The following is a 14,750-nucleotide window of genomic DNA, read 5'->3' on the forward strand; positions in this document are numbered from 1 at the left end:
GAAGCAAAACGGTCGGTCTCCTTCTCTTAGACTCTCCTCCTCTTAGTCTCCCATCCTGGATTTTGAGAAAATCCAAGATTCTAAAATCCGTGTAGGCTTGAAACACCACCTAACAAGGAAGATACTCGGTAGTCTTCACGGATTTCATTTCTCCTAATGGCAACTAAGGAGGGATTTTTAATGACGTCCGAACCAAAACCCAAGTGAAACCTTGGTAACATTTCTTTTGTGATGTTACTCGCATCCGGTTTTATTGTTGGAGGAATGCTTTTATCAAGTTGGTGAGAGAGGGAGAGACAGAGATAAGCCATATGTAAAAGTAACTTCAAGAGGAATCAAATTGTCGGATGTTGGGTTCCACCGAGGAGCCAACAAACACCACAAAGTCCTCACATCTGGTATCTCAAATTCAATGTACTTTTATGCTTTTCATCGCTTATATGGGAGAATAATAGTGCACCACATAAAACCAATAGAAAGTCATAGCCAGCACACTAGTTAATGAGAGCTTATCCTTATAAAATCTCATAAAATAATATATGATAAGGGCCACTCACTTCAAATGAAAGCATATCCTTATAAATTAATGTATTATGCAAGTAACCCAGGTCCCACAATCTATAATTCAAGCACAAATTATTCCATTATTGACAAGACAGGACCTACCTACCATATGTTTTAAGCCTTCATACAGTGTCAGGAGAAAGAAAATTTATAGTTTATATGATATTTAATAGCTAAAGGGATGCTTATATTTATAAGGTTTTAAGTACCTGAGTGTTTTATATTTTATAAGATAGTTAATAGCCAAACAGAAGTTTATATTTATAAGTTTTTTATTAACTTCGAGGATTATTTGTCTCCCATAGCCTAGTTAAGTGAGGACCCAACAAATGAGTGGTTTGGATGATCTAAACAAGTGGGCTCCACTGCATTTTTTTTTATATAAAAAAAAATTCTAACTCTTAGATGACGATGATGGTTTGTGTAGTGTTTTCATTAAAGGTTTCAAAAAATGATGGATGTTGCAGAGAGTATGTCCATGCCTCTACCCCTTCAAAGTTTTGAGTTGGATGTTAAAAGCGGATGCTTACGTCCCTCCTCTATCTCTATCTGTTGCGGGTCGAGGGCTCCTTCTCTTTTTCAAACTCCGATTCGTATTTTTCGTATAGAAATTTCTGATCAACGATAGAACAAGATCCATTTTGCATCATATCTAACGGATTCCTTGGTTCGGACCGAAGAAGCAATGGAGGCACCTCCAATTTACAATAATATTCCTCTAAATTATCCATAATCAAATCATTTTCCTTTAAATCAGAAATGTTTTTCTTTCAATCCAAACAGCAACATAGGAGATGACGAATTAAATTAAGAGAAAAAGAGATTGCAACAAGTGCACATAAAAGGGCTAAAGATAAAAAGATGAGCTAACGACTATAAATAGCTCCCACAAAAAATGGGCACCCCTTTCTTTACTTGGGCCAGCTCCCTTTAGATTATCTATACGACTACTCTTTTATGCTAAGGTTATCATTTCCCAAAAAATACCTAAAGGTTAATGGGACTATTGTTCATCTCAGAGCTCGTCTTTTTGATACAGAGAGATGTAACGAAAATTGAGATTTTAAATGCTGCGTGTGAGGGTAAAGTCCAGTATTTTCAAAATGTACTGTGGGGCCCATTTAGTTGGGTGATCTTAGCCGTTCATTTGTGGGGCCACGATGTAAATAGATTATACCCCATAAATCAGCTACATAGGATGATCCTAACCCTCAGATCAGTAGAGGAATTGCACATTATAGAAACCTCTATAGATCGGAGGGTAATTCTTCTACGGAGATGATGTGATCCAATCAAGAGCCCTTTTGCGGCTGTTTATGCAAGGGCCCCCTTTTATCTATCATTCCTCCTAGGGCTGCAACAGGGTCGGATTGGGTCGGGTTTTGCAAAACCCTAGCCCAACCCTAGCCGCCATTATCTTAGCCCTGACCCGCCCTGAGCCTGAGTCAGGGCCGAAAATCCTCAACCCAGTTCCCGCCCTACAGGGTTCAACCCAACCCTTGCTCGCCCTGATTGGGTCAGGCCAGGCCGGGCTGGCCCTGCTTGGGTCGGACCGAGCCGGGCAATTTTACATGTTTTCGGTCTGTTTTATTGTCAAAAATCAAAATACTTCCACACAATCTATTATTCTAATTGATATATGATTTTTGGTGATAAATACATAACCAAAACCCAATAGATGGGGAAATGAAAAATAGAAAGGCTCAAGGGTGGGCCGCGGGTAAAGTGTAAACAGGGTCGGGTCAAGTCGGGTCGGCCCGGGCTATGAACCCTGAACCCGACCCGACCATGAGTTAGGGCCAAAAAAATGTACCCAAACCCGCCCTCAGGGTCAGATTTTCCAACCCTGACCCTGTTCGGGCTCAGGGCGGGTCAGGGCTCCCAGGGCCAAACTTGCACCCCTAATTCCTCCTATATAATATACTAGCAGCATTCTTGGTGGTTGTTATGGGGTAAAATAAAGGGCCCCACCCCATCAAAATGTCAAAAATAGTGGGGCCAACCTTTGTGTTGGCTTAGCTGGAGATTGTGGGACCCGACGCATATATAAAATGATAGGCCCCACCCTAGGCATGGGTTTGAGTGGAGATCGTGGGGCGCACCCATCAATACATGGTGTAAAAAGGTGGGCCTCACCCTGTGCATAGATTCGGGTGGAGCTGGTATCCCTAGTACTCGTGAGCGAAAAATGCCGGCCCCCACTGCATGCATGAGTTTGGGTAGAGATTGTCGGCCCTATCATATCAAAAAAATGGGTATGAAAATGGCGGGTGACACCTAGGCTATGTATGCATGAGGTGTACAAAAATCCACCTATCCATGGCGAAAGATTTTCAGTAAAAATTTTAGTTTGGAAAGAAAACCAATGACAATGGAAAGAGACATGGTTAGTATACATTATAAAAGGGATTTGCTAGCTTGGGAATTCTGCGGCTAAATTTTGCATGAGAGAGCACCCACACAGGCTCACTTTTCAGCAGGTTTTGTCTTATTCATTTAATTCATCTGAGGAGGAGGCTGTTCTCTCAAGCAAAAGTCAGCCGCGAAATGCCTTTCCGCAAATTTCCCTCACAAAATTCCCTAGCAGGTAGATAGATAGATAGATATAGGTAGATAGTGTGTGGTTATTATGTTTTCATAATTGCTTTACTTAATGAACATAGTTTCAGTCCATGGCTCTCAAAGCCTTTCCTTTCTTTCACCACTGCATTTAAATTGAAAGAAAAAGCGACCTGTTGCTTATCATAGGAACTTGTCATTACTCCACCTGAAGTGTTTGGTGGTCCTATTGCCATTTGCAAAGCCATGTGAGAGGAACCCAACCACGACAACGATTGGGAAGCTAAAAGTTGAAGAGGAATCAAGTGGCAAGAATCATGCAGAATTAATTTACAGATAAGGAAGAAGTGGAGTTATATGCACAGATTTATGGTGACATGGTAATGTATAAAGAGAATAATTAGCAATTTTACTATATAGGCTATTCATAATGAGGCGAACACACCTTGTCTTACTATTTTTAATTTGCTGTCGAGAGCTTTTTGAAAATTTGTAATAGCCTTTGATCTATGACAATTTTCAAAAAGTGAGAGAAGGTGAGTTAGTCCCATTATCAAAATATGGTTGTGCGGATATCACTGCCTTATATAAATACAAGAAAATTGTTAAAATAGAAAATTTAAACTTGGCTGTATTTAAAGTATTGCACAATTTGAGAGATTTCTAAACATAGACAATATGATATATTTATATGATAAATTGTTTTTTTTTTTTTTTTTTTTGATGACGCAGGGTGTCCCCACCACCTTCGGGAGTAGGGCTATTCCCTACGGATAGACGTAGCGGCCAAACACCACGTGTGTCAGGTAAGTCCGGGGGATTCGAACACTCGTCACCAGGGAGCAAACCCGTGACCTTATGCCGAAGAGCCAACACCTGTTTGGCTTAAAAATTGTATATTTGATGGGTTGCTTTTGTAGAAAATCAGTGAAAATACATCCCCTCTAAACTAAAATATTTAATCATGTGCGAACGAAATAAGAAAACAACAAACACAAAGATAACACGAGTCCTTTATTTCTTTTTTAAGTTTTGATAGATTGTTAGAGGCTATATCGAGTGCAGGTATCATCTCCCCCATTATTTTATAGCATTATGGTTGAAATGTCAAAATCATTTCATTAATTTAAATTTTTTATACCTCGTTACATAAACAAAGAGTGTTAGAAAGACAGACGTGAATCAGGGAGCTTCCTAACCCTCTCGATAATACAAGTTATGCACAAATCTTCTTTGTGCGAAATAAACATGCTTTTATAACTAAATTTCTAATAGGTAAAAATAAAGCCAAGACTGCCATAACCTAAAATGCAAAGTATTTAATTGCTAAAAAGAAATTTACATCTATTACTGCTATAAGGTAATTGATAGCTATTGATAAATTGAAATGTATGAAACATTTAGGGATAATTACATTTACACCCCCTCTAGTTTCTGACACATCCACTTCAACCCCTATAGTTTAAAAAGTTACAAAGACATCCCCTCTAGTTTCGTTTTGTTTAAGGTTTGCCCCCTCAGCTGAAGGTTCGTCCATAGATTGAAGGGTTAGGATGATCCGATGAAGCGGATTTTTTGGGCACACCCTATCTATGTCAGGACCCATCAAATGAACGCTTTGGATCATCCAAATAATGCTTTGGATTCGGGTATGGGCCCACATTATTTGTTTTCACTTGTTTTCCCGGAAAAGAAAAGAAAAGGTTTTTCGGGAATCTGACGTGGCATTAGGAAAAGAAATCCAAGGAAACTGCGTAGGAAAAGGTTTCCCGCGTCTGTTCACGTGCGCAGGAACTGTGCAAGAAAAGGTTTCCTGAAAAACTGCTTCACCACCTTTTTTTTTTACTAGTTTTTCAGGGAAAGCAAATCCGACCAAAATAGTGGGATTTGGTTTTCCACACTTGTGAGAAAAGAGACATTTCCACATCATTTTTAGCAATTTCCATGTCATTATTTGACATTTTCCACCCAAGCTTGTTACTTTCTCAGGAAAGTAAGTGAACACCAGAATTCTGTCTTGTAAAGGAAAAAAAAGACTGTTTTCCAGGATTTGCTTTCCCGGGAACGCAAGTGAACACAGCCTTATATCATCAGCTTTTTCAAAGGCCACTTTTAGAGAAAAATGGCCTTTGAAAAAAGGGCCACGTATAAACTTCCACTCCTCTACACTTATTCTTCTTCTAGAAAGCCATCATTTACTAAACAATTAATAATAATAATTATGAATTCATTTTCAATAATGGAAAGGTCTCAATAATGGAAAGGCAACATTGTCGATTCTAACAATAAGAAGCGAAAGAGAAGATGCTTTACTTTGGTGGGGCCCGTTGCAGCCAACGAGGCTTTAGTGACATGACATCAGCCGTTGAAGAAGTGACAAGAAATGATACATTTGCTCCCTTTCTTTACTGGGAAAGCCCCATCTAGTGTAAATAGTTGGTATAAGGGTGCAGCTCGGGTCGGGTTGGATCACGTAGAGGCCAACTCTAACCCAACCCGAGATAGCATTCTCTCAACTCTAACCCAATCCAACCCAACCCAAAAATATTCTCTTAAATGAAGGTATTCGTGCTTGGATGGCGGCTCAGGATCAGCTTTATAAAACCTTATATTCCCTGAGGAGGTTCTACCTCGTGGAAACACTCTTTAATGGAACTTTAGCGAGGATGGTCAACCCTAACCCAATCATCCTCTAAATCTCTCAACCCATCTAACCCGAAATCAGGTAGGGGTTGGGCTCGGGTTCACCTACGCCCAATCAAAAAAATGCAATAATAGAGATAAAATTAGATGATAGAGGTCCGGCTCAGGTCGGTTCTGGTTGCCAAGGCCTCAACCCTAACCCACCCTGAAATAATATCGGGTGGCTTAGCCCAACCCAACTTGCGAAAATGCCTAGCTCCATTTGGTTGCCAGTAAATTTTTTATCCTATAAGCTTTTTAATCCCAACAGTGAAGTCAACGAGATCTGCTAGGTTTTGTTTTTCCTAAAATTCCCGTCAAAATTTAGGGGTGTCATTACCAAATATGGGAAGGGAGGAGAAAGAGGGAAGAAAGAGAAAGAGAGATGGCATTATTCTCTAAGAAAGAAAAAAAAGGGACAAAGAGTCCAAGTCATACTCATAAGCAATCACTACAAGAGTGGGATTAAAAAGATTATAGTGCTAAAAGGCAACCAAATGTGGGATGGGATGAAAATTTTACTAAAAACTTCCTAGGTTTTAAATTTTACTGGCAACCAAACAGACCTTGCACCCGACCCAAGTTGCACCCCTGACAAGTAGTTGTAAATACAACTAGATGGGGGTGTCACAGGTAATAATAGGGGGATATATTACTTCCTAGAACAGACGTGTAGAAACCATGTTCTGTTGCAGCTTAGGATTCGCCAGCTGTGTTTGCTGAGCGCAGAAAACATCAGAAAGCTGCCTGTTATGAACAGAGTCAGTGTTTTTGTCTTTTTGTCACCGAGGAAAACGTCAAAGCGAAACCGCCATGAAAAAAACCCTCACAACGCCTCGGCGATGTTACCGAAGGCCACTTTTAACGTAACTCAACCCACTGGCTATTTTCAATAAATGCCTATACCCGAAAAAAGGTACACATTCCAACTTAATTACCAGATAACCCAAAACATAAGGAAAGTGTATTTGTCCCCTTTTTCTTTTACCATGGACTTCCGGCTTTCTGTTTGGTTGACCAGCAAAGAGGAATAAGGAGTCATCAGACTCATCACTCATCAGGGAGGCGGTAAGCGTTGAACTTGCCTGGAATTACCTTTGATAATAGTGGTAAGTAGTGTTTAGTCAAGAGACATAGACTTAGAGAGTAGAGAAATAAGTAAAGGATGTCATTACCATGGTTTAAAATTTCAGTTTTGGTACCGGTTTCAGACCCCAGAAATTCCGATAATAATTTAAAAAGCTTATTTAATTCATTTCAGAATTTCGGCCCAAAATTGTAACATTTCTTTTTTTTAAAAAAATTGAATTTTCTCTAGAAAAAGGCCAAAATTTGAAATTTTGCCAAATTTTGGTTTCGGTCCCCACCGAAATCCGGTCTGAAATTTTGGGTTTCGGTTCGAAATTTGAAACCATAGTCATAGAGAATGAAGAGAGAAAAAAGCACTATTCCTATAAAATTTCAAGCAAAATTCTACTCTTTATGTAGATTTTGGTTTGGATGTTATAAAGAGGGTATAAAATGCAAAATGCAAAAATTACCAGGAGACATCCCAGGGAGTTTGTAGGGAGTTTAATTCTAAATTGATCCTGAAGCTAATGGGCACCCAATGACCTAAGCCTCCCTAGCTTTCGTGCAACCAAACACACTTACTACAGGGGGTAGATTAGTAATTTCCGCAGAGGTTAAGACTTAAGAAAAGGAGGCCGATAATATAGCATATACCTCAACACGCTTAGGGGCAGATTAGTAATTTCACTACCAGAAAAACCATTATATAACACAGACAAAGCAAATGACCTTAGTCTTGTTGCTCTGTCTTGTTAACCCTCATATCCCAGAAGAAAAAGAAAAAAACCCTTCACCCACTTTAGTCCTTACTCTCTCTTCTCACCTCCACCCCCAAAATTCTCCTTCTCAGTCTCAGATTTTGCCAGGGAATGCAGCAAAATGAGAAGATCTTGGAGTCCTAACCTTGATTTAGGGGGTAGAAGGAAAAAAATTTCCAACAGCAGAACTTGCCATCGCAAACACGTAGAAGACGGGTAGTATTATTCCTTTTTCCATATCTTTTCCATCTCTATCTTTCCCTCTTTTTTTTAACCACCATGGAAGAGAAAAATAAATCCCAAAGTCCCAACAAAAACATTCTCCATGGAAAATACGAACTGGGTCGGCTTCTAGGACATGGAACCTTTGCAAAAGTCTACCATGCTCGGAATATACAATCCGGGAAAAGTGTAGCCATGAAAATAGTTGGAAAAGAAAAAGTGATAAAAGTGGGTATGATGGAACAAATCAAAAGAGAAATCTCTGTTATGAAAATGGTAAAACACCCAAACATAGTCGAGCTTCATGAAGTCATGGCGAGTAAGACAAAAATCTATTTCGCTATGGAATATGTTCGTGGTGGTGAGTTATTTTCAAAGATCAGTAAGGGAAGATTAAAAGAAGACATGGCTAGATCTTATTTCCAGCAATTAATCTCAGCCGTTGATTTCTGCCACTCACGTGGGGTCTATCACCGAGATCTAAAGCCTGAAAATCTTCTTTTAGATGATGAGGGTAATCTAAAGGTTACTGATTTTGGACTCAGTGCTTTTACAGAGCATTTGAAACAAGATGGGTTGCTTCATACTACGTGTGGAACTCCGGCGTATGTCGCGCCGGAGGTGATCGGAAAAAAGGGTTATGATGGAGCTACGGCTGATCTTTGGTCTTGTGGGGTAATTCTTTTTGTTCTTCTTGCAGGTTTTTTACCCTTTCAGGATGAAAATATTGTTGCTATGTATAAGAAAATCTACAGAGGGGATTTTAAATGCCCTCCTTGGTTCTCATCAGAATCTCGTAGGTTGATTACAAAGCTTCTAGACCCAAATCCTAATACTAGGATTACTATCTCAAAACTTATGGAAACAGCTTGGTTCAAAAAATCGTTTCAGAAATCGGTGAAATCAGGAGAGGAGAAGGAGATTGAGGGGAAAGAGTTAGAAACCCTAAATGCATTTCATATAATATCTTTATCAGAGGGTTTTGATTTAAGTCCTCTGTTTGAGGAGAAAAAGATTGCAAAAGAGGAGATGAGATTTGCTACTACTGAGTCTGTGAGTAGTGTGATTTCTAAATTGGAGGGTTTGGCTGAGAATTTGAAGTTTACTGTGAAGAAAAGTGAATCTAGGGTCAGGTTAGAGGGTCAGGAGAAAGGGAGGAAGGGTAAATTGAGAATTTCAGCTGAAATTTTTTCTGTGGCTCCTTCTTTTTTAGTGGTGGAGGTGAAGAAAGATGGGGGAGATACTTTGGAGTATAATCATTTCTGTAGTAAGGAGTTGAAACCGGCTCTTAAAGATATTGTTTGGACATCTGCCGGTCAAAATCAGACCCTGGCTTGATTCTAAGGAAGCAGAAAACGGGGTTTTGTTTCTGTATTTTGTATCTCTATCTCTATCTCTTGTTTGTTATTGTTATGGTGTTTTTATGTATTGCTTTTGTTTGTATAGATTTTTGATGGTTTTTTTTTTTTCTGTGTTTCTTCGTTCCAAATGCATCATCGTCTTGACTACAACCTGAGCCTTCTATGGCCACTGGAATGATTGGAGAGAGTTTTAGGGAAGTGATGTGTTAGCCCCTTTTCTTACTTGGGGCAGCCCCATGGTTTAAAGAGTAGTTATAAACTCGAGGAAAAGGATTGTACGCTTATGGTACGCTCGAGTGCCCAATCACATGAGTCCCACAATTTTTGTGGTGATCCAAAGCATTCATTTGCAAGGCCCTATCATAGATAGGGTGTGTACCAAATTTCAGCTCCATTGAATAATCTTAACCCGTGGCAAAAATTGGCAGATTTGTGGACAAACAATGGAGCTGGTTTTTGGTACACATATCATCTATGTAAGGGCCTTTCAAATGAGTGCTTTGGATCATCCTAGCAAAGTGGACCCACATGTGATTGGGCACTCGAGCGTACCATAAGCTTTGTACGCTCGATAAATACACTAGAAGGGGCACCATAAGCGTACGCTCGATAAATACACTAGAGGGGGCTGTCCTAGTGAAAAAAGGTGTGTGAATATATTACTTCCCAGAGTGTTAAATGTACGCCCAATAAACTGGAAACGACAGTGGGGCACAATGAATAATGACTTGAAAAATTATGTTGATGGAATTGCTTTCATGTGGTTTGTTGGGAAATGATATAATGATATACTAGTAAAAAAAACCGTGCGATGTACGGGCCGACAAAGAACGGTACGGACCATGTGATAGGTTGATCCAAACCGTCCATGTGATGGAACACAACATAAATAGGTTGTGCCCCAAAAATCATTTCCATAGGCCGATCCTAGCCCTTCAATCTATAGATGTTTTCATAATTCCTCTTATCTTAAATCGGATGGTCAAGATCACCCTATAGTTTTTTAATTAAAAAATCATAAGGGAGGGGGGTAAGATCGAAATTATACGGCTCTAATGGGTGCCTTTGTTAAAAGCATAAAGGAGGGGGTAGGATTGCAATTATATGAGTTGAATGGGGGCATTTGTTCAAAAAAGTAAAAAAATGTGAGGTGTAATTCTCACGGATTTTTCAAAAAAATCGAAAAAACTCTCTCTTTTTCATCCCAGCTTATTATAGTAGATACTCTCCCCCTTTTTTTCCCGACCACGCCCTCGTAGTGTAAAACGAGTAGTCATATTATACGCTAGATGCATCATCTTCTCTACAAAGTGAGCCTTCTGTAGCCACTAGAATGGTTGGAGAGTTTTAGGGAAGTGATGTATTGGCCCCTTTTTCTTACTGGGGACAGCCCCCTTTAGTGTAAAAGTTTTTTTTTTTTTTTTTGGGTGAGTAAGCTGGGGTTAGGTAGACCCCTACCAGATTCATTAAAAAGGAGAGAGAATTACAGACTAAGGGGGCTCAAAGGCCAATAGTCGGGGAGGAATCTTCCGAGTACAAATGGAAAGATATGAGCTAAAGAAGAAATTGCAGTCTTTCATATAGGATCCCATTGGCGTCGGATAGAACAATGTTCAGAAGCTCATTAGGAAGGCATTGATTTGAAATTTCTTCCTCTTTTACTTGGCAGTCATGCTTAGAGAGAAGGTCCGCAGCTCCATTTGCTTCACACCATAAGTGGCTTATCTTCCAGTAATCAAAGATACGGAGAAGCTTTTTAATTTGGGTTTTGCTAAAGGTGCATAGGAAATTATATTTTACACATCTTTTGATAATAAATTCATAGAAAATGAGTATTTTTATCAAACAGTGTGTAAAATGATTGGAAAATATCATTCCCAATGCACCTTAACGGGTGCCTAAGGGCACTAGTTAGCAAAACCTTTTTAATTTTTTCCACTACTGGGAATTTAGTGTAAAAGATTGATCATAAATATACCAGAGGGAGCTGTCAAAGTAAGAATAGGGGGTGTGAATATATCACTTTCTAGAGTTTTTGCTGTGCACGGGGCCCAGTAGCATAGATGGGTCCGCTAATGTGGTTGGGAAATGATATATTAGGCGCCTGTTCTTCCCCGGCCACCCTCTTTCTAATGTAAAAAGATTGTTCATAAATACGCTAGTGGCCTAGTGGGGATGGCCAGAGAAGAAAAGGGGGCGAATATGTCACTTCCCTCGTATATGTCATACGATGGGTCCCGTTAGAAAATGTTTGGATTACGTATAGGTGGGGTCCATCACATTTCTTTTGGATTTAGTATAGCCAGAGAGTCTTTCACAAGGAAGCCTGATAACTGGTCACTTTGCTCTCTCACGTTTCTGATTGGATGTTTATAGAATCTTGAGTAGTTGATTAGAAAGCTGATTAGAAATTTTAAAAAGAAATTCAGTAGTGCTATTATCAAAATATGGTGGTTGGAGTTGGATATCATCAGTCTACTGATTTTATGGTTCAATTAGTAGTTGATCGCATTGAGATCAAAAGCTGATTAAAAAAATTTAAAAACAAATTGAGTAGTGCTATTATCAAAATATGGCCGTTGGAGTTGGATATCAGTCCCCTTATTTTATGGTTCAATTATTTTTCAACTACCATTAATACCCTCATTTAAAGAGTTCAATTTTCAAATTCATACCATTGTTTTCATTGCTTTCTTCTTCTCTTCAAAGGAGCCTTCTATGGTTATTGGAATGGTTGGGGAGTTTCAGGGAAATGATATATTCACCCCTTTTTCTTACTTGAGACAGCCCACCTAGAAGAAATAAATACACTGAGAGGGGCTGTGTAAGTACGAAAAGGGGTTAAATATTTCACTACACGACAGTGGGGCCCGCTGAATAATAGAGGGCTCTTTATAGATGGGTTGTGCTGTATGTGGTTTGTTGGGAAAGGATATAGTTGGTCCCTTTTATTCCCCGACCACAAGAGGAGTTGTATTAAATACAGTAGAGCTCAGAGGGGGTGTCTAAAGTAAAAAAAGGGGAGAATTAATAACTTCCTTTTAGCCCAGAGAGTCAGAGTTTTAAAATGGTGGGCCCCTTGTATGAAAAAAGTTCGAATTACGTTGAGGTTACGTCAGGTGGGGTCAGTCACGGAGTATTGAGAGAAGGCTTTTGGATTTTGTATGCTAGAGAGGCTTTCACGAGGAAGCACGAAAATGGTTTTGGGATTAAGTCAGAGCCACCTTCAATAGTCATCAATGTTTCACCTTTGATGCTTGTAACGGCCACTGCAGCTTGTAGGTGGCTAAGAAAAAGATAAAGCAACCTTATTTCTAGTCACTTGTTGCAACTTGCAACAACTGCCTAGTGATTTGCGACAATATCTTTTTCTTTGGTTTTAATAGAGAAGAATGTGACATATTGGAATTACCCTATGATTTGTGGACACTGATAGGGTATGAAAAGTCACCCCCAATTAGATGTCGACATGTGGCCCTTGAAGGGCCCACTAAGAAGTTGGCACCAACCCCAGGGGTAGCCAGATAATCTACCAAGGGCAGGTAAAATTAATTCCACACATGAGCTAACACCTGTCCTGGGGTAGGTAATTCAACTACCCTAAGGCTCCCGCTATAAATAGCCTTCACAGATGCCAAGGTAGATGACCGAATTCCTAAGGAAAAAAGACTATCTCTAACTTTGGTTTTTCCAATTTTGTGCCCATTATTGACTTGACTGTCGAAGAGCCCGTCCGGAGCCACGACTCCGGGTTGGTCTTCTTATGTTTTCATTCATGAGGTGGTTCCTCTGACATGCAACAGACCATCTGCGATGGATGCTAGCAAATCCCATTTTCCAAAGAGACATCGAATGGGTGGAAATATCATTTCCCCACCGTACAACTATAATCGTTCAGAATTAAAGGAATTGCTTTTTAATAAAAGACCACATATTGTACGAGGAATTTTTAAATAATCATCTATCATCTAAGGAAATACAAAAGCTATTCAGTTCAACTAGGCATAGGCCCTCATTCCTGAAACCAATACCACTTGGCTTGCCTAACGATACAAGATCAATGACCATGATCACACATGAATGTGTCTGCATGGGACCTAAGGGCATGTTTAGCTACGATGGATTTTTTTCCTCGAACATTTGCTTACCCAACGGCTAGGGATGGTGGCTAAGGGATAGACATGAGAGGGACTCCCTGAGCGAAGAGAAGGTAAAAAAAAAGAAGCTTGGGGAGTCCACCCAAAATATGACTTATTTTTTCTTTATTTTTTAACATTTCTCACCTCCTACTCATTCGTGCCTTCTCAAGTCTCTCCTTCACCTATCCGTCCTAGAAAATGAAAAATCTAAGGTTTTGGAATTCTCGTTAGATCTTTTTGCCAAAATTTGGGGTTTGTCAGAAAATGAAACTTGCTCACATTTCAGGGTTGGGGCGTGACGATCAATGAGGAAGAATAGTTTTCATCTCCGATCTTTCTTTCTTTCTTTTTTTGAAATAACAGTAATTAGACGGAGGAAAAAGGCTCTAAAATCAAGAAGGTCGAATGTACAAAGAAGGGAAAAGCAAAAAACAAAATAAAAAAATCAAGGAGGAAGGTGATCAAATATATTCAAACTCACCTTATTAACAACATCTCTAGCTATAGCATCTCTAGCTATAGCAGATTAAAAGGGATTCTCAGTAAGCTAAATGGTTTGTCTAATATGAGCGTCTCCTACTTCTTAAGCAACTCCAGTTATTATTATTAGCCGTTACTCGACTCGAACAACAAACTGTTCCCTACTTACTACTGGGGCATCCTCTCTCTCTCTCTCACGAGCTACTTACTACTAAAGTCCGATCGCCTCATAGTTCGCCGAATGACGGACGTGCTGAAACAAGATAGGATGACCCTCTATACCTTACGGTCATGAATCTCATCGATCAACTCTGCGAATCTTCAAGGGTGGGAGATTTTCTACTTGGAGCTTCGGTTTAGAAATTTTCTACGTTCTTGTACGAGGAAGAATAGTTTTCATCTCCCATCCATTAAATCTTCTTTTAATTTTGTGTTCACATTCTAAGATAGTGCCACATACAAGGCCACAGCCTAGAAATTTTCCCCTATATTTTGGAAGTTTATACACAAATTACACCCATAATTTAATTGGGTTGTAGAAATGTGGGTTAACCACTTCAACCACCGGCTCCTACAAGAACAAAACCATGGAATTTGAAGGAAACTTCAATTTTTCTACAGTTCAATTGATTTGCATTGAATATAGATGATACAAACCTATATAAATGAATCCATGGACTATGGAGAAACGGTAGTACCCTTGATGTTGTGGTCACTCGGATACAGAACTCATTGGGATAGATTTGGTCTATGATATTTGGTCACTCAGTTTATCTGGTTTTGTCGAAAGCTACTACCCGTTCAATGAAATGCCCAAAGGATAGATTTGTCTAGTAGGCTTAGGGCATACTGGCATAGGCTGTTGTTCGATGAAATGACCACCCATTCATCATTTCATTGGTTAGAAAGAAACA

General features: G+C 39.5%; 1 pseudogene; it reads left to right on the top strand.

Annotated features, from left to right (window-relative positions):
* The first annotated feature begins 7,605 nt into the window (after positions 1 to 7,605).
* LOC143856074 (CBL-interacting serine/threonine-protein kinase 6 pseudogene) lies at positions 7,606 to 9,321 on the top strand (annotated as a pseudogene).
* Positions 9,322 to 14,750: the final 5,429 nt, after the last annotated feature.

The sequence above is a fragment of the Tasmannia lanceolata genome, unplaced genomic scaffold (genome assembly GCF_043159265.1).
Source record: "Tasmannia lanceolata isolate RefF3 unplaced genomic scaffold, GAP_Taslan_0.1 ptg000023l, whole genome shotgun sequence".
Taxonomy (NCBI): Eukaryota; Viridiplantae; Streptophyta; class Magnoliopsida; order Canellales; family Winteraceae; genus Tasmannia; species Tasmannia lanceolata.